The following is a 26120-nucleotide window of genomic DNA, read 5'->3' as shown; positions in this document are numbered from 1 at the left end:
TGCATTTAACTGGTTACTATATCGCTGCCATCAGCTTTGTACTCTGATATCAAATGTGAGTTGATTTAGTTATTCCTTACAGCAATCTCCATGCAATTAGGCATTGCTCACTCACAACTAAGTGATCTGAGCACTACAGAGATAAGTAAAGTGCTCTTTATCTTTTTCTACAAGTGTTTCATTAGAGCGCTTTCCAGAGCTCTGTGCCAGACATCAAACTACCCCAGAAGACAGAATCCCTACTCTCAAATAGCCAAAGCTGTAGGAGAGAGGGAGTGAGCTCAGGACAGGAATCAGATGTTTCTCTTTCAGTTCATCTTCCCCTCCTCTAGGTTGGTGAGTGAACAGCTGGGCTCAACCAATGCTGGAAGTCAAGCCAATTGGCCCAGTTACATTTCTGGAGGTCATCCAATCTTGCTGGCATGGAAAGCCACAAAACGTTGACAGCAAGAAGAGACTCCAGACTTTAGGACACTCCGGTCTTATCTTTAGGATGCATGATAAGTCACCTTACCTTTTCAGATCTTAAGATCTCACACACATCTGCAAAATGGGAATGATATCACATACTCTGATGCCTACAAGGCATTGTAAGAATTAAAAGACAAAAATGCTATGTATGTATTATTTAAAAGTGATTCTTGTTTTTGGAAAAACAAAATGAATAAATGAGGAAAAGAGCCTCTTCGCTTCGAATCAGGAAGGCCCTAGACTTACATCCATATATGCCTGGTGCCCAAGTCACAGTAGAAAAAGGTAACAGGCTGGGTTAGCATTTCCTAACAGGTCATAGAAAATTAAAGTAGAATTTATGAGATTCTAAAATCTTCACTAATAATGTCAACTGCTAACCAAGGCCCTAGATATAAAATCCAAAGAATTTTGCTTGTGCTAGACACAAAATATATTTTCCTTTATTTACCACTTAGCATATGTTTAAAGCTTTTGAATATATGCTTAATAGAAAATTTATCTTCTCAAAGATACCATCATTTGTTAGGAGAATTTTAAATTTGTCTTTAAAAACCATTTATTTTAAAGCCTTTAGCTGTAGTGGGGAAGAATGCTAAGAGTGATAGTGGGCTCTCCCTTTAGCTACATGGCTTCACTTTGCTCTAACTGCTATTATTTACCTCTGTGATTATGTTACCAAGAGTAAAAGCCTATTATATAAGAAAAGCCATTTAAAGAATTTATTGGTATTGTGTGTACTACTCTGCTCATCAAAACAAATGGAGGGAAGAGTTGTCTGTGATTGTTGGAATCCAGTACTCTTGGAATTGTGTCAAGAATATAAACAGGGAGACTCCCCATCCACTAAAAGCCCATATATACTGTTGACTCTAGTGAGGTTCTTAGATTTTAAAACTTATAGTAGCCAATCAGAATCATAGAATTCTGATTCCAGTCAAAAAATAAAACATCTGACAACACTTTCTGCAAGGATAATGCTATTTTTCTGAAGGTGGGAGAAATATTTTAATAGCGAGAAGGAAAAGATTAATCATTTTTTCCCCAAAAACACAACTCTGGAAGAGAGCAATTCTGTTTCTTTTTTTGTTTGCATCTTCATCACTGTCTTCTCTTTACTTTTACCAACAATATATAAGATAAGCTTCTCTTTATCAAATTTTACTTTGAAAGACTAGGAGTTTAAATGCGGTTGGCATTCCCTGCTGCTCAGAGCACAGAGAATTATGGCCAAGTATATCTTTAAAGTCAGCATGTTGGCTTAGACACAGGCCAGCTTTCGTACAAAGGTGCTTTATGAATCATGAATCAAATGAATAGCATAATAAAAGTGCACACCTCTGGAAGTATCCATCTAATGCATTTTGGGTGGAGAAAGAATATCTAGTCTCTCACTTCAGAAACTATGGAAGTGAAATAAAAATGGCTTATATTTATCAAAATCTACACATTCTTTTTTCCCTTCCTTTTTTTAGGAGGCATTACTTATTTACAATGTGTTCTCTCTGGGATAGTCTGTGAGAGGAAACATCTTGTTTGCCCAACACTCTTTAAAAAAATGGTGAGCCCATGAACATCCATTACGGCAAGTCCCTGCAATAGAAGTGTTAACAACTTTGATGACAATATAAATCAAACAGAGGTAATGGGAAGCATACACACAGACACAAAGGTTAAAAGCAATGATGAAGGTCATTCCCAAAAGTTGTCCAAGAATATTTCTAAGTGCTTTTGTAGTGTGAATAGTTGGTGAAAGTCTCTTGAATTTATTGCAGTATTAAACTTAGGCACAGCTTTATTTGAAAGTTCCTCTTTTTTCCCTTTCCTTCTCCACATTTTTCCATCCCAGAAATTTTCTCAGAACTGACATTTGAGCTATAGAGTTTAAGAAGACATGTTAAATCACAAAAGAGATAGACTATAATATTTATTCATAGGGGTGAGTGGGAGGAAATTTTGTCCCCATTAAGTCCTGATGAAAAGAAGAGCAATTTTCCTTTCTCCCCTGGCCTGTGTCTTGTCTTTGTGTGACAAGTTGTTATTGAAAAATTCTTTTGAAACTTTTAGTCACCCAGTCGTGTCCAACTCTTTGTGACCCCATGGACTGCCGCTTGCCAGGCTCCTCTGTCCACGGAATTCTCCAGGCAAGAATGTGGGAGTGGGTTGCCATTCCTTCTTCCAGGGAATTTTCCTGATCCAGGGAGTAAACCTGCATCTCCTGCACTGGCAGGGAGATTCTTTACCACTGAGCCACCAGGTAAGCCCATATGTCATTAAACCCACTCTCTATTTCTGAGGCTATGAATTTCTAACCATTGAAAAGCCAGTTCCAAAGGGAGCAGTTCAAATACATCTTATGAAAGCTTCAGGCAGACCTCAATGGAAAGTTCTCCCTGGCCCCCTCCCTTCTTAAAATTAATGAGGATTCTTTGCACAGATTACCTACAGCTCAAAGCATTGACATATTGATATCCACTCAGCTTCTCTCCATGTGAAACCCTTGGAGAACTCTCTCAACACCCTCATAAAGTATTTCCCATCCACTCTTCACTTTTTTATCCCCAGCCCAATATGACTTTTCTTTGGGGAAACGCCACTTAAAATACACACACACACACAAAAATGGACATTTCCCAGATTCCTTTGCAACTAACCGTAGAAGAACCAACTTTGGCCTTTAATACCTAATCGTACTTCTCAGAGTTTTGCTTTCTGTGTCCTCTTCATTTTCTGTCTACCTAGGACACCAATATGGGGCTGGAGAACGAATATTGTGACCATGAAATCACCATGTAAATGAGAGCCATACAGAGATAACTGGGTAAGAGAGCAGAAGGATAGAGCTCTGATACTGATATTAAGGAACTGCTGTGCCAGCCTGGAATGCCTTTTCTGGACTTCCTTTTAAATAAACCAATGCTTGGTTAAGGCAACTTTGGCTGATTTCTATTACATGCAGGCAAACACAGTTCCTAACTGATATGCTAGTCGCGGTTCATCCAGTGTCCTAGAAGGTGGGGTAGTTGAACTCTTCTCTGTTCTCTTTTCTGTTTCTTGTCATTGGCCTAATATCTGTATCTACTTCCTTCAGAGTCTTCCCTTTTGATTCTCAAGAGACTGTTTGTCCTTCAATCAAACTCAGTTTTTGTTATGCAGTCTTTGGCTTTTGAAAATACTGATTTTGATGTGAGTTTCAAAAGCCTATTTTAGAAGTCAAAGACTGAGCATCCATTGATTTTTCTTCTTGTTGTTGCATTCCAGTTACAACAATCTTAACTCTCCTCAAGGAAATGTGAAAATCTCTGATCACTGAGGAAATGATCATACACTGGGAATTGTGGACAAGAAAATACAAATTTGTTTAAGGTATTACATCAAGTAACAGAAAAAAACAGGCTTATAAATTTATTAAAGCCCTTTTAAATGCCCAAGTCACTCATTACAGTCAGTAAGGTAAGTTTTCTTACTAAATGTTATTCCTGCCTAGCTTTAACATGCTCAGAATACTTATATTAGCTTACAATGGGGCAAAATTATCTAACGCAAGTCTATTATATAATAAAATGGTGAATATATCACGTAACTTATTTCACACCACTGCAAAGTTTAAAATTCTTAAGTTGAACTATCATAATTCAGGGACCATCTATACACACCACAAAGATTCCTCAAGCAGATTTCCAAACTCTTGTCTAAATTATCATTAGCAACAACCATGAAAAACATATGGCATGTATTATCTACCAGCAAATGCAAGTGTTTCATATGGAAAATATAGGTCATTAATAGCTTAAAAAATTGTTGAGAGAATTTAATGAAACTAAAGTATATTAAAGAATATAATTTATTTGCCTGATGGGATGCCAGAAAATAAATATGAATTTCAGAACTTGCTTACCTAAAAGTTCCTCAAAGTTTAGCCATGGTTTATTGGTCTCCCTAGATCTGGCAATATTTATGGTAATATCTTTTTCCCATAATTTTTAGAAAGAAGATAATTTCTTGAAGAATATCTTAAAATATTATTTAACTCATACTTCTCACTATGTTTTTAGAATAATGGAAGCTTTACATATACTATGTGTCACAAAGTCCTTATGACTATGATGAGTTTTGTGACCTCTTCACCAAATATTTAAACATGCTGCTGCTGCTGCTGTAGGACTACTCACTAGTTTCAGATATTTGGTAAAACATAAAAGAAAAGTTATGACCAACCTAGATATTCAAAAGCAGAGACATTACTTTGCCAACTAAGGTCCATCTAATCAAGGCTATGGTTTTTCCTGTGGTCATGTATGGATGTGAGAGTTGGACTGTGAAGAAGGCTGAGTGCCAAAGAATTGATGTTTTTGAACTGTGGTGTTGGAGAAGACTCTTGAGAGTCCCTTGGACTGCAAGGAGATCCAACCAGTCCATTCTGAAGAAGATCAGTCCTGGGTGTTCACTGGAAGGACTGATGCTAAAGCTGAAACTCCAGTACTTTGGCCACCTCATGCGAAGAGTTGACTCATTGGAAAAGACTCTGATGCTGGGAGGAATTGGGGGCAGGAGGAGAAGGGGATGACAGGGAATGAGATGGCTGGATGGCATCACTGACTCGATGGATGTGAGTCTGAGTGAACTCCGGGAGTTGGTGATGGACAGGGAGGCCTGGTGTGCTGTGATTCATGGGGTCGCAAAGAGTCGGACACAACTGAGTGACTGAACTGAACTGGAAAGAAATATACTGTATTAAACATTTTTACTTGAATAAATGGCCCATAATATATTTTTATAAACTTTTAAATTGAAGCATACCATATACACAGAACACAAATGTGAAATGAAATTACTACCCAGGTTAAGATCTAGAATGCAACTGTCAGGATTAAAATGAGAAATAGACAAATCCACAATCATAATTACTTCTGTCAATTTTTATATATTTTGAAGCTGTTTTATTAGGTGCATACGTGTTTAGAATTGTTTTTGGCTTCTGGCTTAACTTATCCTTTCATTATGAAATATTTTCATGCCTTTCAATATTTCTTACAGTTTTCATTGCCTGATATTATTATAAAGTGAAAGTGAAAGTGAAGTCGCTCAGTCGGGTCCGACTCTTTTGCAACCCGGTGGACTGTAGCCCACCAGGCTCCTCCATCCATGGGATTCTCCAGGCAAGAATACTGGAGTGGGTTGCCATTTCCTTCTCCAGATATTATTATAGCCATGTTGAATTTTTGCTATTGTTTATTTGGTATATCTTCTTTCATCCTTTTATTTTCAATCTATATATTTAAATGGATCTCTGTAGAAAGCATATAATTGAATTTCATTTTTATAATCTATTTGTGTTTTAAATAGTGCTTACTCCATTATACATAATAACCAATGCAGTTGCATTTAACAGTATCTCAATAACTTTCTCTTTGTTCCATCTGGTCTTTTTTTCTTTTTTATCTTTTCCTCCCTTCTTTAGAATTCAATACATTTTCAATAAATTCAATAAAGGTTCCTTTTATTTCTTCTTTAGCTTGTTTATTTTACATTTTTATTATTTTTAGAAGTTAGAGATTATAATATTCTCTTTGCCATCATATAATCCTCTTAATATTAGTACTTTTATCATTTTTAAATAATGCAATAACTTTGTAACAATTTAACTTGATTTACATGCCACTTGACGTTTATGACATTACAGTCATATATTTTACACTCATATATTATCAATACAAAAATATTAGTATAAACCACACCTATATCCTTTGATATTTACTCATATATTTATACTTTCCACAGCTTTTTATTTCTTTCTCTAGTTTTATGCATCCATCTGGAATTGTTAATACTTTCCTTTGTTCTCAAGAATTTCTGTTACCATATCTTACAGTCTACTACTTGTGACAAATACTCTCAGATTTTATCTAATTTCTTTATTTCATCTGTATTTTTGAATCATTTTAGATTTATATACATCTATTTCTGCTTTATTGACTATGCCAAAACCTTTGACTGTGTGGAACATAATAAACTGTGGAAAATTCTGAAAGAGACTGGAATACCAGACCACCCGACCTGCCTCTTGAGAAATCTGTATGCAGATCAGGAAGCAACAGTTAGAACTGGACATGGAACAACAGACTGGTTCCAAATAGGAAAAGGAGTACGTCAAGGCTGCATATTGTCACCCTGCTTATTTAACTTCTATGCAGAGTACATCATGAGAAACGCTGGGGTGGAGGAAGCACAAGCTGGAATCAAGATTGCCAGGAGAAATATCAATAACCTCAGATATGCAGATGATACCACCCTTATGGCAGAAAGCAAAGAAGAACTAAGAGTCTCTTGATGACAGTGAAAGAGCAAAGTGAAAAAGTTGGCTGAAAGCTCAACATTCAGAAAACTAAGATCATGGCATCTGGTCCCCTCATTTCACGGGAAATAGATGGGAAACAGTGGAAACAGTGTCAGACTTTATTTTTCTGGGCTCCAAAATCACTGCAGATGGTGATTGCAGCTATGAAATTAAAAGACGCTTACTCCTTGGATGGAAAGTTATGACCAACCTAGACAGCATATTGAAAAGCAGAAACATTTTGTCAACAAAGGTCCATCTAGTCAAGGCTATGGTTTTTCCAGTAGTCATGTATGGATGTGAGAGTTGGACTATAAAGAAAGCTGAGTGCAGAAGAACTGATGCTTTTGAACTGTGGTGTTGGAGAAGACTCTTGAGAGTCCCTTGGACTGCAAGGAGATCCAACCAGTCCATTCTAAAGGAGATCAGTCTGGGGTGTTCATTGGAAGGACTGATGTTGAAGTGGAAACTCCATTACTTTGGCCACCTGATGCGAAGACCTGACTCATTTGAAGAGACCCTGATGCTGGGAGGGATTGAGGGCAGGAGAAGGGGATGAAAGAGCATGAGATGGCTAGATGGCATCACTGACTCAAAGGACATGGGTTTGGGTGGACTCCAGGAGTTGGTGATGGACAGGGAGGCCTGGCATGCTGCGATTCATGGGGTCACAAAGAGTCGGACATGACTGAGCAACTGAACTGAACTGAGATTTATATAAAAGCTGAAAAGATGGTTCTGAGAGTTTCTCTATAGCTTTCACTCAGAACTCCCTAATGTCAGCATTTGAAATACTTCAAAACTAAAACATTAACACTCATTACCTAAACTTTATTCATATTCCACCATATTTTCCACTAATGTCCTTTTTCTCTCCCAAAGTACATAATAACATAATAGATAGCATCTAGTAACTTTATTCTTTGTAGAATATTTTACTGTGTATAAAACTCTCTATTGGTCACTGCTTTCCTCCCATCTCTTTTAAAAATGGCATTCTACCACTGATCAGCACACCTCTAATAGTCATGTGCCACCGGGTCACACATTCTGCTGTGCTGCTGGCTTACCCTACCCACCAGCATGGCCATAGCAGTCAAACACCAGTGGCCTTACAGCCAGCTGCAGTGGAGCTCTGTTCTACCCACCAATGCACCTGCAGCAGTTGGCCCCAACACAACAGAAAGGCCACATAGGGAAACCCTGAAGTATGCGACTGTAATGGCCGGAGGTCAGTATGCTGCTGGGTCCCAGAAAACATCTCCTATATAAGGTCATGTCTCCAAGAGCAGGAGATATAACAAACCTAACTAATACAAAGAAATAGGCAGGACTAGGTAAAATGAGGAGATGGATAGTTATGTTCCAAGAGAGAAAACAAAACAAACCCTCAGAAAAAGAACGAAACAAAAGAGAGATAAGCAATCTACCTAATAAAGAGTTTGAGGTAACGATCATAAAAATGCTCCCATATGTCTGCCAGCTTGCTTTTCAGCAGAAACTTCGCAGGTCAGAGAGGACTGACACAGTATGCTCAAAATGCTGAAAGGAAAAAAACTACAACCAAGAATGATCTAGAAACAAAATTATCATTTCAAATTGAAGGAGAAATAAAGAGTTTTACAGACAAGCAAAAGCTAAAGGTGTTCATTACCCCTAAACAGGCCTTACAAGAAATGTTAGAGGTCTGCATTTACTGATTATTTTTGCTCTTTCTTCTTGGTTGTATTATCCTATCTTTTCATAGTCTCATGATTTTTATTGTATATTTTACGTTGTATAAAAAATAATTGTAGCACCTGAGAATGTTATTTTCACCAAATAAATGTTATTGTTTTTTTCTCTCAAGTAGATAAATAAAAAAGTTGATTATTTGAATCTAATCAGAGATTTAACTGGGTCAGATCTAGGTTGCAATTTCAGTCAAATGAAGTTTCCATTCATTTAAAATGTTCCTTAGTCATGGGCATTCTAGACTTTTGCTTTAGGCTCTGGAAGGTCTTTGTCTCTTTAATCCTGAAAAACTATAGGAGATTCTATTCTGTCTTTTATGGATACTGAGCTGAACTCCATAGTTTCCTACTCCACACTATTTCAAACATATATCAAACACATGCCAAGTATTTTGATGTGGAGACTGGCCATGACAAGCCTTCTCTCTCAAGCAGTACCTATCTCTGTTGTTTAGTTGCCAAGTTGTGTCAGACTTTTTGTGACCCCTTGGACTGTAGCCCATCAGGCTCCTCTGTCCATGGGATTTCCCAGGCAAGGACACTGGAGTGCCATGCCATTCCCTTCTCCAGGGGACCCTTTACCTCTGAGCCAGCAAGGAAGCAATAAAATTGCTAGAAATTTCACCTTTTACAGGTGGTGACTCCATCTCTAAGCAATGTCTCATGGGAAAAAGAAACTATGCTTTTGAGTCCCCTCTGAATTCAATCAATCATACTATCTTGTACAATTTTTAAAAGAAGTAACCAAACAAAAAAGAACCAAACTTGGGAAAAAATGGTAGTTACCAGAAGCTGGAGCAGTTGGGGGAAGGGATAAGAATAAGAGTATGTACTTGCAAACAAGGTCCTATTGTGTAGCATAGGGAACTATATTCAACATCCTGTGATAAACTTTCATGGAAAAGAATATGGAAAGAATACACACACACACATAACTGGGTCACTTTGCTGTATAGCAGAAATTAAACACATTGTAAATCAATTATATTTCACCAAATTACAAGAATATATAGTTGAAACTAGTAGATAAAGTCATGGATATCTAATACATAGTACATGATTATAGGCAACAAAAGCTGTATTATAAACATTAAGCTTGCTAAAAGACTAGATCTTAATTATTCCTACCTCTAGGAGATATGATAATTATGTGGCATGACAGTGCTGCAATGGCAATCTTACTATGATATAAATGCATCAGTTCAATACATTGTACACCTTAAACTTACATAGTAAATTTATACTGTGTCAATTATACCTCAACTTTTTAAAAAGCTCCAGTTTATGTTATATGTCATAAAAGCTTTTTTAAAAGCTCTAGTTTCTCCCTCAGCAGAATTCCTCTGTTTAGATTAAGACTAATCTTGTTCCTGGACCAGGTAAGAAATGCCCCTAGAAAAGAAAATGGCTGGCAATTATGAACCTATCTAGGAAAGGCTCTTCCCTGTCTGGAATTTTATTTCATCTATTCTCCTTACTAATAAAGCAGTGCAATTTCTTTAAAAAAAAATCCTGTATTTTATTTTTTTTTAATTTGCTATTTTAGTGGGACTATGGCCTTTCCATGGTCTATTACATCATACTTGTAAGCAGAATTTCAATCCCATTACACCTAAACAAACAAATGTATGTTTAATTATTTGAGATACATGCTAAGAAACAGAATTGTAAATGGTCTTAAAAACAAGCCTTTTCCTCTACTGTTGTCTGAAAACAGTAATGATACTGTAGACAATACAGAATCACTGGCCTTACCCCCTCACCAGTGTCTAAAGTGGCCAGGGTATAACCAGTCTCCAAAATATGCCAGTCAAACAGCAGTTGACTCATTCATTACAACACTAGTCATATACACTTAGGATGATTATATATCCCAATTTTCCCTGGACAGTTTTATGTTGTAACTACAATCAGTGCCTCTTTTACTCACAAACACATCCCAGGTAAAATGATAAATTATATGTCCCATCTTGGTTTATGTATGGATATGAGGCCTGAAGAAAGATAACCTTTTAATTTTCACCGTACCTCCTGCACCTCAACCTTATGTATGTCATTAGACTTACTGTCAATATACTGGTATGTTGGTTCTGAATCATGACCCTGTTACAGCATCATTTGCCAAAAACCAATATAAATGGATTCATAATTTTTTTCTATTATGTTCATATACTGCTGCTTTAAGAAAAGCCATAATAAAATTTCAGTATTAATACAACTTTATGTTCCCATAGGTAAAATGAAGTTTACTCCTATTAAAATATTTTTATATTTTAATATAGACTATTTAATGTTTTAAAACACTTAGATATGTACTCCCCCTGCCCCACCGCCTCCTCTTTTAACCATAATATAGTAGATACTTAAAAAACAAAGCCAGAAAATAACTTTGGAATTTTCGTCATTTTTATAGGAATCATATAAAGCAGGTTGCATTTAATTCTCCATGGAGTAAAGTTTGGAAATGAGGCTGAATTATTCACAGATGACAAATTTTAGACCCTAAAACATGCTTGGTACACTGGAGAAAATTAAATCACTTGAGCCATCAAGTTTTTCTTAAAGCATCTCGATATGCTTTTGACTGATACCATCTGTTATCTCCTGAAAAAATTATTTTCCTTTGGAAGGTATTCATCAAATTATAGGTGACATATTTGTTTGAGAATATAGTAGACCATCTGGTTCTACAAAAACGTGTCTTTAAAAAATATTGCCATCCTATCTCAGCTGCACCATCCATATTTTTCAGAAGCTTGTTGTTGTTGTTACATTCCCAAAACAGAAACACATGATATTTTTGGCTCCTGGTTAAAGAAGCAAAGAAAAACATTTACAAAAAGATTTTTCTAAGCACTGTGATATTCTACAGCTCTTCACTAAAAGAATAAGTAGGTGACCAGAGAATAGAGTGTTGAGAAGAAAGGAAGAAGGCATGGTGAGCTCAGTGAATACTCCATATCCTGAACAGAAAGCCACTAAAACAAAGAGCTGCGCAACCTTCTCCCCGCATATATGAGCTCTGTAGAATACCGAGGTGTATTACCTTAGCTGCAATCGAGAAAATGAATAGTGAGTTTACAGACATATTCTCATTCCTATGACTACCCTGCAATCGCAACTCAGTGATAGAAAAAATTATTTTCTTTTCCTAAGGAGGCCTTTCTACTTATTAAAATAAGAGATGAGAAACCTAAGAAAATAACTTCATTTCTCATTCCCTATTTGGGCTCAGTAAACTTTGTGCTTGTGCTTAGTCACTCAGTTGTGTCCGACTCTTTGCAACCCCATGAACTAGCTCACCAGGCTTCTCTGTCCATGGGAGTCTCCAGGCAAGAATACTGGAGTGGGTTGCCATGCCCTCCTCCAGGGGATCTTCCCAACCCAGGGATTGAAACCAGGTCTCCCACATTACAGGCAGATTCATTACCATCTGAGCCACCAGGGAAACCCCTCAGTAAACTTGGAAAAACCAAATTTTCTCCAACTATAAAACGGGTCACTTCCTTACCAGAACAACGCTTATCAATATCAAGCCCCCCCCCCTCCTTTTTTAACACTGTGAACTACAGCAATTGTTCTCAGACATTCAACCAGCTCTTTCAAGTGGTGGTAAAACACTGTGAAAGAAAGTAGCAAGATGTTCCTATTAAGGGTATTCATGTATTTCACCACATTTAAGTGGTATCATACTCATTTCTTCATTTAAAAACATTTACTGAGCCCTTATTATGTGGCTAGCACTACCAAACACTGGAGGATCTAATATTGAACAAAAACAGTTATAGTCCCTGGTCCTGGGAGTTTAAAATAGAGTAAATTAAAGAAGCATTATTTAAAGGATCAACAGGGGACTTCCCTGGTGGTCCAGTGGTCAAGATTCTACACTGCTAATACAGGGGTTCAATCCCTGGTCAGGGAACTAGGATGCCACATGACACACAGTACAGCCAGGAAAAAAAAAAAAATCAACACGTGTAAAATTAGAAGTGTAAAAAGGGTTATGGAGACAGAGACATGAAGTACATTGTGTTGTGAGTGTGTGTGTGTGTGTGTGTGGTTGGTCACTCAGTCATGTCTGACTCTTTGAGACCCCATGGACTGTAGACCACCAGGCTCTTCTGTCCAGGGAATTCTCCTCCATGGAATTCTCCAGGCAAAAATACTGGAGTAGGTAGCCATTGCCTTCTCCAGGAGATCATCCCAACATAGGGATCAAGCTAGGAGCTTGAAAGGTCACAGTGTCTGTGAGGAAGTAATACATGATATGAGATACCGAGTGTGAGGAGGAGTTAATTCAGTAAGGATGGGAGGAAAGAGCCTTGCCAAAAAGAAGACGTAAAAAGCAACAACAAAATTGTCTCACCTTTGACTTGAACTAAAGACCCTCTTAATGAAGTGAAAGAGAAGAGTGGGAAAAGCTGGCTTAAAACTCATCATTCAAAAAATGAAGATCATGGCATCTGGTCCCATCACTTCATGGCAAATAGTTGGGGAAACAATGGAAACAGTGACAAACTTTATTTTCTTGGGCTTCAAAATCACCGCAGAAGGTGACTGCAGCCATGAAACTAAAAGATGCTTACTCCTCGAAAGAAAAGCTATGACAAACCTAGATAGCATATTAAAATAGCAGAGACATTAGTTTGCTGACAAAGGTCTGTCTGGTCAAAGCTATGGTTTTTACAGTAGTCATGTATGGTTGTGAGAGTTGGACCATAAAAAAAGCTGAATGCCAAAGAATTGATGCTTTTAAATTGTAGTAATGGAGAAGACTTTGAGACTGCATGGAGTCTTCCCTTAGACTGCATGGAGATCAAACCAGTCAATCCTAAAGGAAATTAGTCCTGAATATTCATTCAAAGGACTGATGCTGAGGCTGAAGCTTGAATACTTTGACCACCTGATGCAAAGAACTGACTCATTAGAAAGGCCCTGATTCTGGGAAAGATTGAAGGCAGGAAGAGAAGGGGAAGACAGAGGATGAGATGGTTGGATGGCACTGACTCGATGAACATGAGTTTGAGCAAGCACTGCGAGTTGGTGATGGACAGGGAAGCCTGGTGTCCATTGAGTTGCAAAGAGTTGGACATGACTGAATGCCAACTGAACTGGACTTGATCATTGTAATATAATTCACATTTTATATCTGGGAAGGAATTAACATTTCTGATAAAATGCTTAAGCAATATTCTGATGGATATCAACTGGTTTTAGGAGTCTGGGAACTATTAACCCTGCTGTCAGTTGACCTGTAACTAGATACTCATTTTCCTTTCTGTCTGGTCCATCCGTGATTATGATTATTGAAGCCGACTTATTTTTTTCTATACATATCACTACCAAGAGAAATCTCTAAATTATCTACTGGAGATCTTTTCAATTGTAATAAAATTGTAACAATATGCTCATACAAGCTCATAATTATTGTCAGAAAAGTATTTATTACAGTTTTGGAGGACCCATCAAGATGAGCTTCTCTCACAAAGACCCACCAGAGTGAAGGGGATCAAAGAACAGCACAGCATGCTGGTGAGATTGTGTTGTGTTGCCCTAACCTTCCTGTGCCTGGATTTTGACTGGAAGTTTTTGTTAATATGTCAAAACTTGAGCTCACTCTCATGTTCACATGTCAAAGTTCAATGGCCATTGTATCTGTCTTCTACTATTATTACAAGTTACCATACATTAGCATCTTGAAACAACAGAAGCCTCTTATCTCATGATTCTTTGGATCAGAAGTCCAGGAACAGGGCAGCTCAGTTGGTTCCTCTGCCTTAGAGTCTCAGACTGAAATCATGGTGTCGGCTGGACTATGTTCCTTTCTAGGTGCTCTGGGAATACATCTTCTGAACTCGTTCAAGTTGAAGAACAAATTCAGTTCATGCGGTTATAGTACTGAGGTATCTGTTTCTTTGCTGGCTATCAACTGTTCACCTTCCTTGGCTCTCTTCCCTTGTCTTCCATCTTTAAACCAGCAACAGTACATCAGGTCCTTCTCACACTTCAAATCTTTCTGACTTCCCTTTCAACCCCATCTCTATTTCCAGCTGGAGGAAGTCTCTACTTTTACAGGTCCAAATGTAGTGGCTCAGACAGTAAAGAATCTACCTGCAATGTGGGAGACCCAGGTTCGATCCCTGTGTCAGAAAGATCCTTGGGAGAAGGGAACAGCTACCCACTCCAGTATTCTTGCTTAGAGAATTCCATGGACAGAGGAGCCTGACAGGTTACAGTCAATAGGGTTATAAAGAGTCAAACATAACTGAGTGACTAACATTTTCACATGATTCTTAACACCCAGATAATCTAGGATAATCTCTCTTTTAATGTTTATAATCTTAATTGCACCTGCAAAGTCCCTTTTGCCATGTAACATAGGTTCCATGGGATTCATAGTTTCCAGGGATAAGGGCATTGGCATATTTTGGGGGGGAGGTCTATTATTTAGCCATTTTAGAGGATGACTGTCTATCAGCCATCTTAAAAGATGACTATTTTTGACACATTCTGCCATCCGAGGTGATAACTTTTTAAGTTAGTTTAGGTTTGCAGTTTGGGTCCTATCACTGACCTCCTTCACAGTAGGACTGTGTGATTTGACATGTAAGGGATATCAATTTCCCTCAGGAAGGGGAACTAGATATGATATCCCAAGGTTTTGGTAAATGCATTTGCCAGTTCTCTGGTAAATGTTGAGAACTTCTAGAGATGTTTGAGGAATTCATGGGTATATATTGTCTTCTTCCTGCAGGGCTTATTTTTGGACACATTTGTGTCTGCTTTCTGGCTAGAATATTGTATTTGACTCAGGATTCTCTATATGTTTGTCTATGTATTTTAGAAGCTGCTTATAGGCCCTTGCGCTTACAGTCAGTAGAAATTCTCTGGGAATCTTTTAGACACACAGCTTCCCATTTGCTGTGAGCAGCTGTTCTCTAACTTTTGGTTTTAGGATTCCTTTATACTCTTAAAAAGAATTGAGGATGCCAAATAGCTTTTTAATGGGAGTTCTATCCATGGATTTTTAATATATTGCAAATTAAAAGCCAAGGAAAATGAACATATTTCTTATTTCTTAATTCTGTTATAAATGTAACAATTTCATATAGCATAAATACCATATTTCTATGAAGAGCTAAAAATTACTCAGGACAAAAACACATTTAGTTATAAGACAAGTGTTGTGCTACTGTTTTGCAAAACTCTTTAATATCTGGCTTAAAAGAAGATAAGCTGTGTTCTCACATCCACTTCTATATTCGGCCTGTTGTAATATGTTGTTTTGGTTTGAGCAATGAAGCAACCTGGATTTTCACAGGTAAATATTTGGAAAAGGGAGAAATAGTTAACAGCCTTTCAAATAATTGTGAATAAGTCTATAAATGGTAGTTTTTGAAAAGGTTAGTTGGCATGTGGAATTTGATACCATATGAACAAACTTTTTGTATCTCATTACATTAAAATCCATGGTTTTAATGTGCTTGAATGGATCTTTTTGGCACATATATAATTTTGCAACATCATGTATTTGTCATTTGGAAAATACAGATTCCCTGAGTTATGAGGATCTTCCAAATACTGACAAAATTTTCATTATAAAATGGCCAAAATATCACTTTAGTTGGTATCATCACCAATATCAAAAGACTGTTATGAAGCTGTGAAGCTTCTCGTGGCAGAAATAAGTTTTCCAAAATGAAAATTTTGTACTTGACAGTTCAAATTTTATGACTGGCAACAAATACTATGAAATCTTTTTCTTGATATGACACTAACCTCATTCATTTTCAGAAATGGTCTGCCAACTACCAAGACTGAATAACCCAGTTTTTCCTTCACATAAAAGCAGTATTAAATGAAAAAAAAAATGCTGCTAGTTGCATTTATGTCACAGTGGGGCTATCGGATTCAAATCAAATAGACCTTCCAGCCAAGGGGATCCCAAAGAACTTTTGGCCTGTTTTTGAGTTATTGAGAAAAGTTCTAAAATACTTTAAAACATGGAATTATTAAATTACAGATAATTTGAATTTATGATGGTATATTTATTGCTGAGTAACAATTCCAATATTTAAAGCATTAAAAGAAAAGATTTATCATTCTTCATAATACTATGATTTAAACAAATGATTCTGCTGGTTTTGCCTGAGCTCATTCATACAGCCAGTTCAGCTGGAAAGTCAACCATGTGAGAAGATCCAAGATGGTCTCACTCACATGTCAGACAGTTAATGACTGTGATCTCTGGGAACCCCGGTTTTTCTCTAGGTGTCTTTCCATCCTCCAGTAGGCTAGATTGGCCTCCAAATATGGTGATCTCAGTGCAAAAGTTCAAAAAGGTGAAAATAGAACTTGCCACACTCCATTAGCCTAAGAATGTCACAAAGTTTGATGGAAAGGCCTGCAAAGACTCTATGGCCATATTTAATATCATAAGTGGCCACTGAAGGTCTCTTTTAATGCAATTAAAATAAGTCACCTTAGAGAAATGTTCAAATCAAATAGCCACAAAATTTCTTATTGTTAGTGTCTGCCTTAGATGATGGGGATTAACGTATTCCCAAAAAGACAACACAAATCTCAAGTGTGAGTTCTTTAAAATATTGCTCAATTGCTTTTTAAGGACATGTTCAAAGATGGATGGGGACCTGGCAAAAGGTCATGAAAGTTCCCACTGGCCAAATAAAAGACAATTTCAGTATCAAAATAAGAAACAACAATAGTAGATTATTTCACTTTAAATAAAAGAAGACCCCATGAATCCATACTGATACAAATTAACAGAAAAGACTGCTTTCCTTATAGTGGAATGCCGAGTAATAAATGTAGAAGGAATACTGGAATTAGCAAAATCACCATTTGACAACCACTGATTAATAATTGCTTCAGGCAAAAATCATTCAAGACACTAAAGCTGGTAGGCATAAGGTTGAGCAGAATGTAATAGGGAAACACAAATCTAACTCGACATTGGATCTGGGTTTGTTTGTTTGTTTGTTTTAACTTTGGCCTCTGTATGCTGTTGCTTTTTGCTATAAGTTAAGAATTTTTGGCTATAACCTGAAATATACAGGACAGTTCATTCTCAAGACCCTGATCTTTAGAGGTATAACACTTTTCCATTCATATAGAGATAAAAAAGCTGCAGAACAGAGAATGACATTTGTTTTGCTGGAGGTTTATAGGAACATCGTGACTGGACCCAGTTGAACAACTGCAAGAACAAAGGAGTCTGGCACCAAAAAGTGTTCAGCAACCAACCAGACACCCCGACCTTTTCATAAAAAAGAAGCCTGAATTCTTACTTGGATAAGATGACTCTTTGAGCTCCTAGTCTACCATCTTCTTGGTCTGCTGGATTTCTAAATAAAGTTGCTATTCCTTGACTCTAACAACTCATCTCTCCCTATACTAGCCTACCCTGTACTACTGAGTACTATTACTGAGCAGTACAAGCCTGGACTCAGTAACAAGAAGAGGAATAATTTACAAGATCTCAAAGTAATTTCCTACAGAAGACATTTTAATTAAAGAGAGAAGTCTGGCGAATATGACCTTAACCAAATGATCAAAGTTAGCTTCACCAGTAATAAAAAAAAAATAAATGTGACAGGCTCCTGATAATGTACACTGAGAAGAACACAACTTTTGTAACATTCTTACAAAATTGCATTGCCCAAATTTAATCAAAATGAAATCTCAGACAATCATGAATTGAGGAAGATTCCACCTCAATAAGTGAACTACACTCTTCAAAAATGTTGGGTATGAAAGAAAAAGAATGATTTAGGAGTTAGTCCAGATTGAAGGAAGGTAAAATGATAGGAAAGCTATGCAATGTGTCTTTCTAGATTGGATTTTATACTCTAAAGTGTTCTTTAATGTCCATTAGCAGGGCAATTAGTGAAATCTGAATCAGATCTTGGGATTAGATAATAGTATTGTACTGGTGTTACTTTCCTGATTTTGTAATTGTGCCATGGTTATAAAAATAATATACTCATTAACAGGATATATACACTGAAGTGTTTATGGTGTTATGAAGTGTTACGGGGTTTCCCAGGTGACTCAGTGGTAAAGAATCTGCCTGCCAATACAGGGGAAGTGTTTTTCACCCCTGGGTCGGGAAGATACCCGGCAGTAGGAAATGGCAACCCACTCCAGTATTCTTGCCTGGAAAGTTGCATGGACAGAGGGGCCTGGAGGGCTACAGTCCATGGCGTCACAAAGAGTCAGACAAGACTGAACAACTGAGCCTGCGTGCAAAGTGTTACAAACCTGCAGCTTATTTACAAATGATTCAAAAATTAAAAAATTTTTTTACATATTTACCTAATACAAGAGAAAACATAAGGTAAGTGTGTTTAAAGTGTTAACGTTTGAAGTATCAATATGAAAGGTAATTTACACGGTTTTTCATAGTTTTTTTTTTTACTTTTTCTGAAATAATTTATTAAATTTAATAAACTTTTAAATTTACAATAAAAAATTAAATAAAACTATAACTGAGCAGAACCTCATGGGGCCTTCCTAAGGCAGATCCTACCATTTTCCGCTGGCCTGTCTCTTGTCTGCAGGAAAATTTTGGACTCCTAGGCCTTCCCTAAACTACAAAGAATTCATTTAATTCTTCCAAAGAGAAGTGAGAAAATGCAGTAACAAAAGAAAATAGTCAAGCAAGACAAAATAATAATAGTTTATCCACTAAAAAAGGCAAGAACCTTTAGTTCCTTCTCAAGGGCTGTAGAGAACATTCTGAGCCATATCCTTTCAGCTTTTTTTGCAGACACTGAAACCTCCACCAGATGGAAGAAGCTAACTGAATGCCATCCACAAGCATGTAGACCCCAGACCAATCGGAAGCAGAAGGTTGATGATGTTGACTCCTGATTATCTCACCATCAATCAGAAGGATTTCCACCAGTTGATCACGTACCCTACAACCCTGTTCCTCACTCTATCTTTAAACCCTTTCCCTGGAAACCATCAGGGAGTTCAGGCCTTTTCCTTTGCACATTAGCTATCAGCACTCCTTGGTTGGTGCCCTGAGGTATATACCACATTTTCCTTCACCACAACCTGGTGTCAGTAGATTGGTTTTACTGCCCTGGAGAGCAGACTAATTTGGTTTGACAACAAAATCAATTTAGAAATTACTCTTCAAAGATAGAGAATTTAAATGATCTTCTCTTGAGCCCAAATATAAAATTGTATGCAAAACTTAAAAGAACCAGTAGCAAACGACTAAGTCTGCATATATTATTTTTACAAAACTCTGGTATTACATATCCTAACATAAAGATAGGAACATTTTGGCTGCTACTTTTTAAAACTAAATTCTGAAATTCAAAGCTGAGTGAAAAGTGAAAGTTCAGTCATCAAAGAGTCACTTTAGATGAGATTCAAGGTGCATCATAACATTGCCGACAAAAAGTCTTAGAAAACAGTTTAAAAAATCTGCAAAAATAAGTGTTGGTTTGAGAAATGCAGCAGTTAGGAAAACTCATGTAGACACAGATCTCAGAGCTGTTCAAATTAGTCCAAATCTATTTCAGATTTCTGGTTTCTAGAATCTATAAATAACTACTATAATTTAATATGAAAAAGGAAGCAATCCAAATAAATCTCACGGGCAATTGGCAGGGATAAACCTTCACAAAGGAAGACAATGAACATGTGAAAAGGCCTCAACATATTAGGAAAAGACAAATTAAAACCACAATGAAATTCCATTAGAGTTACACCAAAAGGTTAGAAATCTAAATTCGTTTTAAATTGACAGCTCCAAATATTGGCGAGGATACAGAGCAACTGAACTCACATATATTGTTGATTAGATTGTAAAATGATTGTTGGGTTGCACCCGCCAGGCTTGCAAGCCCTGTACCTGCCCAGCTTTAAGACCAAAGGAAGAGCCTGGAGTTGGCAGTGACAGAAGCATCAACGGTCTAACCCAGGGGTCCCCAACCTTTTTGGCAGCAGAGACCAGTTTTACAGAAAACAGTTTTTCCACTGGCTCAGGGGTTGGGGAATGGTTTTGGGATGATTCAAACACTTTATTGTGCACTTTATTTCAAATATTATTCTACATCTTCACCTCAGATCATCAGGCATTAGATCCCAGAGGTCGGGGACCCCTTGTTCAATGGATAGGGGATCTTACTTACATTTCTGAGGCAAGGTCCTGGAACAACACTGCGTACTGTGCAACTGGTGGGCAGAACATGGCGGCAGTCCATGCTCCCAGGGGAGGAGAGGTTACTATTTATGGAGTAATTAGTGTCAGGTGGCTCCTTGGTTACCAGGAACTAGCAAAAGGGCACGTCTCTCATGGTCCCTTTGATTAGCTAACAGTTGGAGATGAGCTGATTTAAAGGTTAGAACAATTGCTAATGGGCTTCCACAATTGCTCAGCAGTAAAGAATCTGCCTGCAATGCAGGAGACACAGGAAAAGCAGGTTCGATCCCTGGGTCAGGAAGATCCCCTATGGGAGGAAACGGCAACCCACCCCAGTATTCTTTCCTGGAGAATCCCATAGACAGAGAAGCCTGGTGGGCCACAGCTTGCCAGAGGGCTACAGGTTGCAAAGCATCACACATGACTGAACACAAGCGCAGGTGGACGATCACTAGCTGGGATGGGGACAAGTTTGTAGTTGGGTGAGCTATGTGAGTGTAGGTGTAGGTGAAGCAGGCACTGGTTGAGCGATGTACAGAGAAGGTAAGAGAGCAGTCAGTTAGGTGGTCCAATCACACAGTTCTAAAAATAACTGCGTCCCAATTACAGAAAGACACAAAATTCTCCAAAACAGGGAATGAATATATTTCATTTAATTGTCAGAGTCCCTGGTGACTAAGATTAAAGAAAAAAACAAAACAAAAGGTAAACAGATAGGCATCAGGCCAATCTTAAGAAAACTTTCTGTATTGAGATTTTACCATTACTCAAAAAATTTTAAACATTGGTATAAAAATGTTTTAATTATTGATAAATGCTTATAAATAAATATCTTATAAAAAGGTTACAATATTAAGTACTCCTAATCATGGTAATACTTGGATGGATTAAATATTTTCACAGTGTGGGATAAAATGCAAACAATATTTTTGTTCACACCTGATCCTCATTTCTTTTCTGACAGGGAGTCAATTTATTGGAAATAACTTATATCTGTCTTATAGATGAATAAATAATCAGTAACTGCACTCACTGAAGTTCATGGTTCATGTATTGCTGAAACCCGGCTTGGAGAATTTTGAGCATTACTTTACTAGCATGTGAGATGAGTGCAACTGTGCAGTAGATTGAGCATTCTTTGGCATTGCCTTTCTTTAGGATTGGAATTAAAACACCTTTTCCAGTCCTGTAGCCACTGCTGCATTTTCCAAATTTGCTGGCATATTGAGTGCAGCACTTTCACAGCATCATCTTTCAGGATTTGAAATAGCTCAACTGGAATTCTATCACCTCCACTAGCTTTGTTCATAGTGATGCTTTCTAAGGCCCACTTGACTTCACATTCCAGGATGTCTGGCTCTAGGTGAGTGAGCACACCATTGTGATTATCTGGGTCGTGAAGATCTTTTTTGTACAGTTTTTCTGTGTATTCTTGCCACCTCTTTTTAATATCTTCTGCTTCTGTTAGGTCCATACCTTTTCCGTCCTTTATCGAGCCCATCTTTGCATGAAATATTCCCTTGGTATCTCTAATTTTCTTGAAGAGATCTCTAGTCTTTCCCATTCTGATGTTTTCCTCTATTTGCTTGCATTGATCGCTGAGGAAGACTTTCTTATCTCTCCTTGTTATTCTTTGGAACTCTTTATGGCAGAAAGTGAAGGAGAACTAAAACGCCTCTTGATGAAAGTGAAAGAGGAGAGTGAAAAAGTTGGCTTAAAGCTCAACATTCAGAAAACTAAGATCATGGCATCTAGTCCCATCACTTCATGGCAAACAGATGGGGAAACAGTGGAAACAGTGTCAGATTTTATTTTGGGGGCTCCAAAATCACTGCAGGTGGTGATTTCAGCCATGAAATTAAAAGACGCTTACTCCTTGGAAGGAAAGTTATGACCAACCTTGACAGCATATTCAAAAGCAGAGACATTACTTTGCCAACAAAGGTCCATCTAGTCAAGGCTATGGTTTTTCCAGTGGTCATGTATGGATGTGAGAGTTGGACTATAAAGAAAGCTAAGCACTGAAGAATTGATGCTTTTGAACTATGGTGTTGGAGAAGACTCTTGAGAGTCCCTTGGACTGCAAGGAGATCCAATCAGTCCATTCTGAAGGATATCAGCCCTGGTTGTTCATTGGAAGGACTGATGCTGAGGCTGAAACTCCAATACTTTGGCCACCTCATGCAAAGAGTTGACTCATTGGAAAAGACCCTGATGCTGGGAGGGATTGGGGGCAGGAGGAAAAGGGGATGACAGAGGATGAGATGGCTGGATGACATCACTGACTCGATGGACATGAGTTTGGGTAAACTCCAGGAGTTGGTTATGGACAGGGAGGCCTGGCGTGCTGTGATTCATGGGGTCTCAAAGAGTCGGACATGACTGAACGACTGAACTGAACTGAACTGAACTGCACTGAGCTTTCAAGATCGCAGAGATGTAGATATGTATCTCAAACTATACTCAAAATTATGAACATCTGACCACTGTTCTTGTAAACTTCAAGCAACGCTATATATTACCTAAATCCACACAGTTACCTTGTTCGTATTATCTGAAAAAAATCTGGGGTATAAATGCTCAATACCAAGTAAATTTAGCATTCTTTAATGTCAACTTAAATTGTAAGTCTAAGGCCCTTAATTAAATTTATGACTTCAGACTTAATTAACTTTAAGACCTAAGGCTTAGAAAAACTTAAGTAATTAAAGTAAATAGAAATCTCTCCTTGTGACAGAGGATATGGTACTTGGCAAGTAGAGACACAAGCAGTAGTATCAAGCAAAAACACTGGGTGACTGCACAGTAATTTTTACGTATGTGCTGTTATTCATTTACACATTTGTTCTTCTTAATACTCATTTTAAGAGGGTAAAATTAGCAGAGTGAAATATTGTCTTAAAATGTGCTTGAGTGCTTCCTTCCCTAGTGGCTCAGTGGTGAAGAATCTGCCTGCCAATGCAGGGGACACAGGTTCTATCCCTGGTCCCAGAAGATCCCACATGCTGAGAGACTACTAAGCCTCTGTGCCCAACTACTAAGCCAGCTCTCTAGAGCCCAGATGCCTAGACCCCATACTCCACAACAAGAGAAGCTACTGCAATGAGAAACCTGTGCAGTGCAGCTACAGAGTACAGCTGGAGAAGGCCCTCACACAGCAAAGAAGACCAAGAACAGCCACAGATAAACAAATCTTTAAAAAATGTACATTTAAAAACTAATGGTTTATTTAAGCAGTATCATCTCATTATGTAGTACATATATATTTTAAATAAAAACATTTGGAGGTAATAAGATTAAATTTTAAAAGAAGTTATGTATAATAGAGAAAGCAAGCTCTGGTAGCTCACAAATAAAATTGGTCTTTGTAGGCTGTACAAAAATATTTTTGTTTTCTACATGTTCTACCCAGATGTCAGGATTTTTTCCTTTGGGAAGTGTTTATTGAGAATTGAGCTGTTCTGGCATATTTCACAAATATAAACAATCATAAGCAAATCCACCAGAAAAATAAGAGATTTCTCACTTGTGTAAAGTTAACATTCCTTTGGTAGTTGTAATGTATTAACTACATTAATATATATTAATTACTAATACATTAATGTATATTAACTACTCTGGTTAATAATTTAGGCAAATAAGTGGATATTTCTTTTTCTTAGAAACTTATGATTTTACTCAACCATAATTCCATTGATGATCTATCCAGGATAAGTCCACAAACACCATAATAAACTGACCAGGTGTTTTTCATACTCCATCATCTGTTACTCCCCTGAAGCACAGACCCTCTCTCTTTGGAACAAGGGTTGGCCCCTGGAAAGGAAGTACACTATCAATAGTGAGTTAGGATAGATAGGCTCCACATTTTCTTAGTTAAGTGAAAAAGAGAAGCTCAGCCAAACCTAAATTATTAATATGAATATAATGTAGTAATTGCATTACCTTTGAAGATGGATAGAAGTATACTCATGTTCATGAACTTGGCCTGATATGGTCATTTCCAACAAATTGACCCCTAAGAAAATTTTATTTATGGGTTTCAAATACCTGGGTCAACAACTCTGGTTCTGGCCCAAATGAAGAATTTTGGATTTTCTCTCTTGCCTGAAAAAAGAACCAACCAAACAAAATATGTGATAATTTTCAAGATACTGAACATCAAACAATGGAAGACAGCGATCCTTGAGAGATGAACAATGAATAAAGTAAGCCCTATGATTGTCCCAACCAAGTACTTTGGTAAAGTTTCAGACCAGAGTATGGAGGAAAGGACCAATAAACTGAACAAGTTCAATGATTTAGAATTCCTTGAAAGGCATAAACTACCAAAACTCACTCAAGAATAACTAAATAACCAGGATAGCCCTATATGTACTGAATATCGTATAGTATATTAAATAAAGAAATTGAATTTTTAGGTAGAAACCTTCTGACAAAGGAAATTCCAAGCCCTGGAAGCTTCAATGGTGAATTCTACCAAATATCTAGAGAGAAATGGTATCACTTTTTCAGAAACACTTTCAAAAAATTGAAAAGGAGGGCATACTTCTCAATCCATTATAAAAGAAAAGGCATTGTTGTATTACTAAAACCAGACAAAGATACTACAAGAAGACCAATTATCAGTATCCCTCATTAATATACATGCCAAAATTTGAAATAAAATTTTTGCAAACCAAATATAACAATATATAAAGTGTATAATACACCATGAATGGGGCTTCCCTATTGGCTCAGACAGTAAAGAATCTGCCTGTAATGTGGGAGACCAGAATTTGATCCCTGGGTCAGGATGACCCCTGGAGAAGGTGCATGTCTACCCACTCCAGTATTCTTGTTTGGAGAATTCCATGGACAGAGGAGCCTGGCAGGCTATAGTCCATGGGGTCATAAGTAGTTGGACACAACTGATCAACTAGCACTTTGAACTTTTTAATATGTTAGTTTTATTCCACGAATGTAAGATCAGCTTATAATTTGAAAATCAGTAAATATAATTCACCACATTAAACAACTAGAAAAGGAGAAAAAAGCATATGATATGTCAATAGATACAGGAAAGGATTTAACAAAATCCAACACCCTTTCCTAATAAAAAATTTCTCAATGAACTGAAAATAGGAAAGAACTTCCTCAACCTGATAAAGGGCATTTATGAAAAATGTATAAGTAACATTAGACTTTATGATGAATGTTTTCACCTTAATTTCAGGAACAAGACAAGGATGTCTGCTTCAACTATTTCAGTTCAATACTGTACCAGGAGTTTTAGCCAGATGAATAGAGCTACAACAAAAAATAAAAGAAATTCATATAGGAAAGGAAGAAGTGAAACTGTCATTATTCACATATGATATCATTGTCTATGTAGAAGATCCAATGGAATCCACACACA

The sequence above is a fragment of the Ovis aries genome, chromosome 4 (genome assembly GCF_016772045.2).
Source record: "Ovis aries strain OAR_USU_Benz2616 breed Rambouillet chromosome 4, ARS-UI_Ramb_v3.0, whole genome shotgun sequence".
NCBI lineage: Eukaryota > Metazoa > Chordata > Mammalia > Artiodactyla > Bovidae > Ovis > Ovis aries.
Note: the sequence above shows the minus strand (reverse complement) of the source record.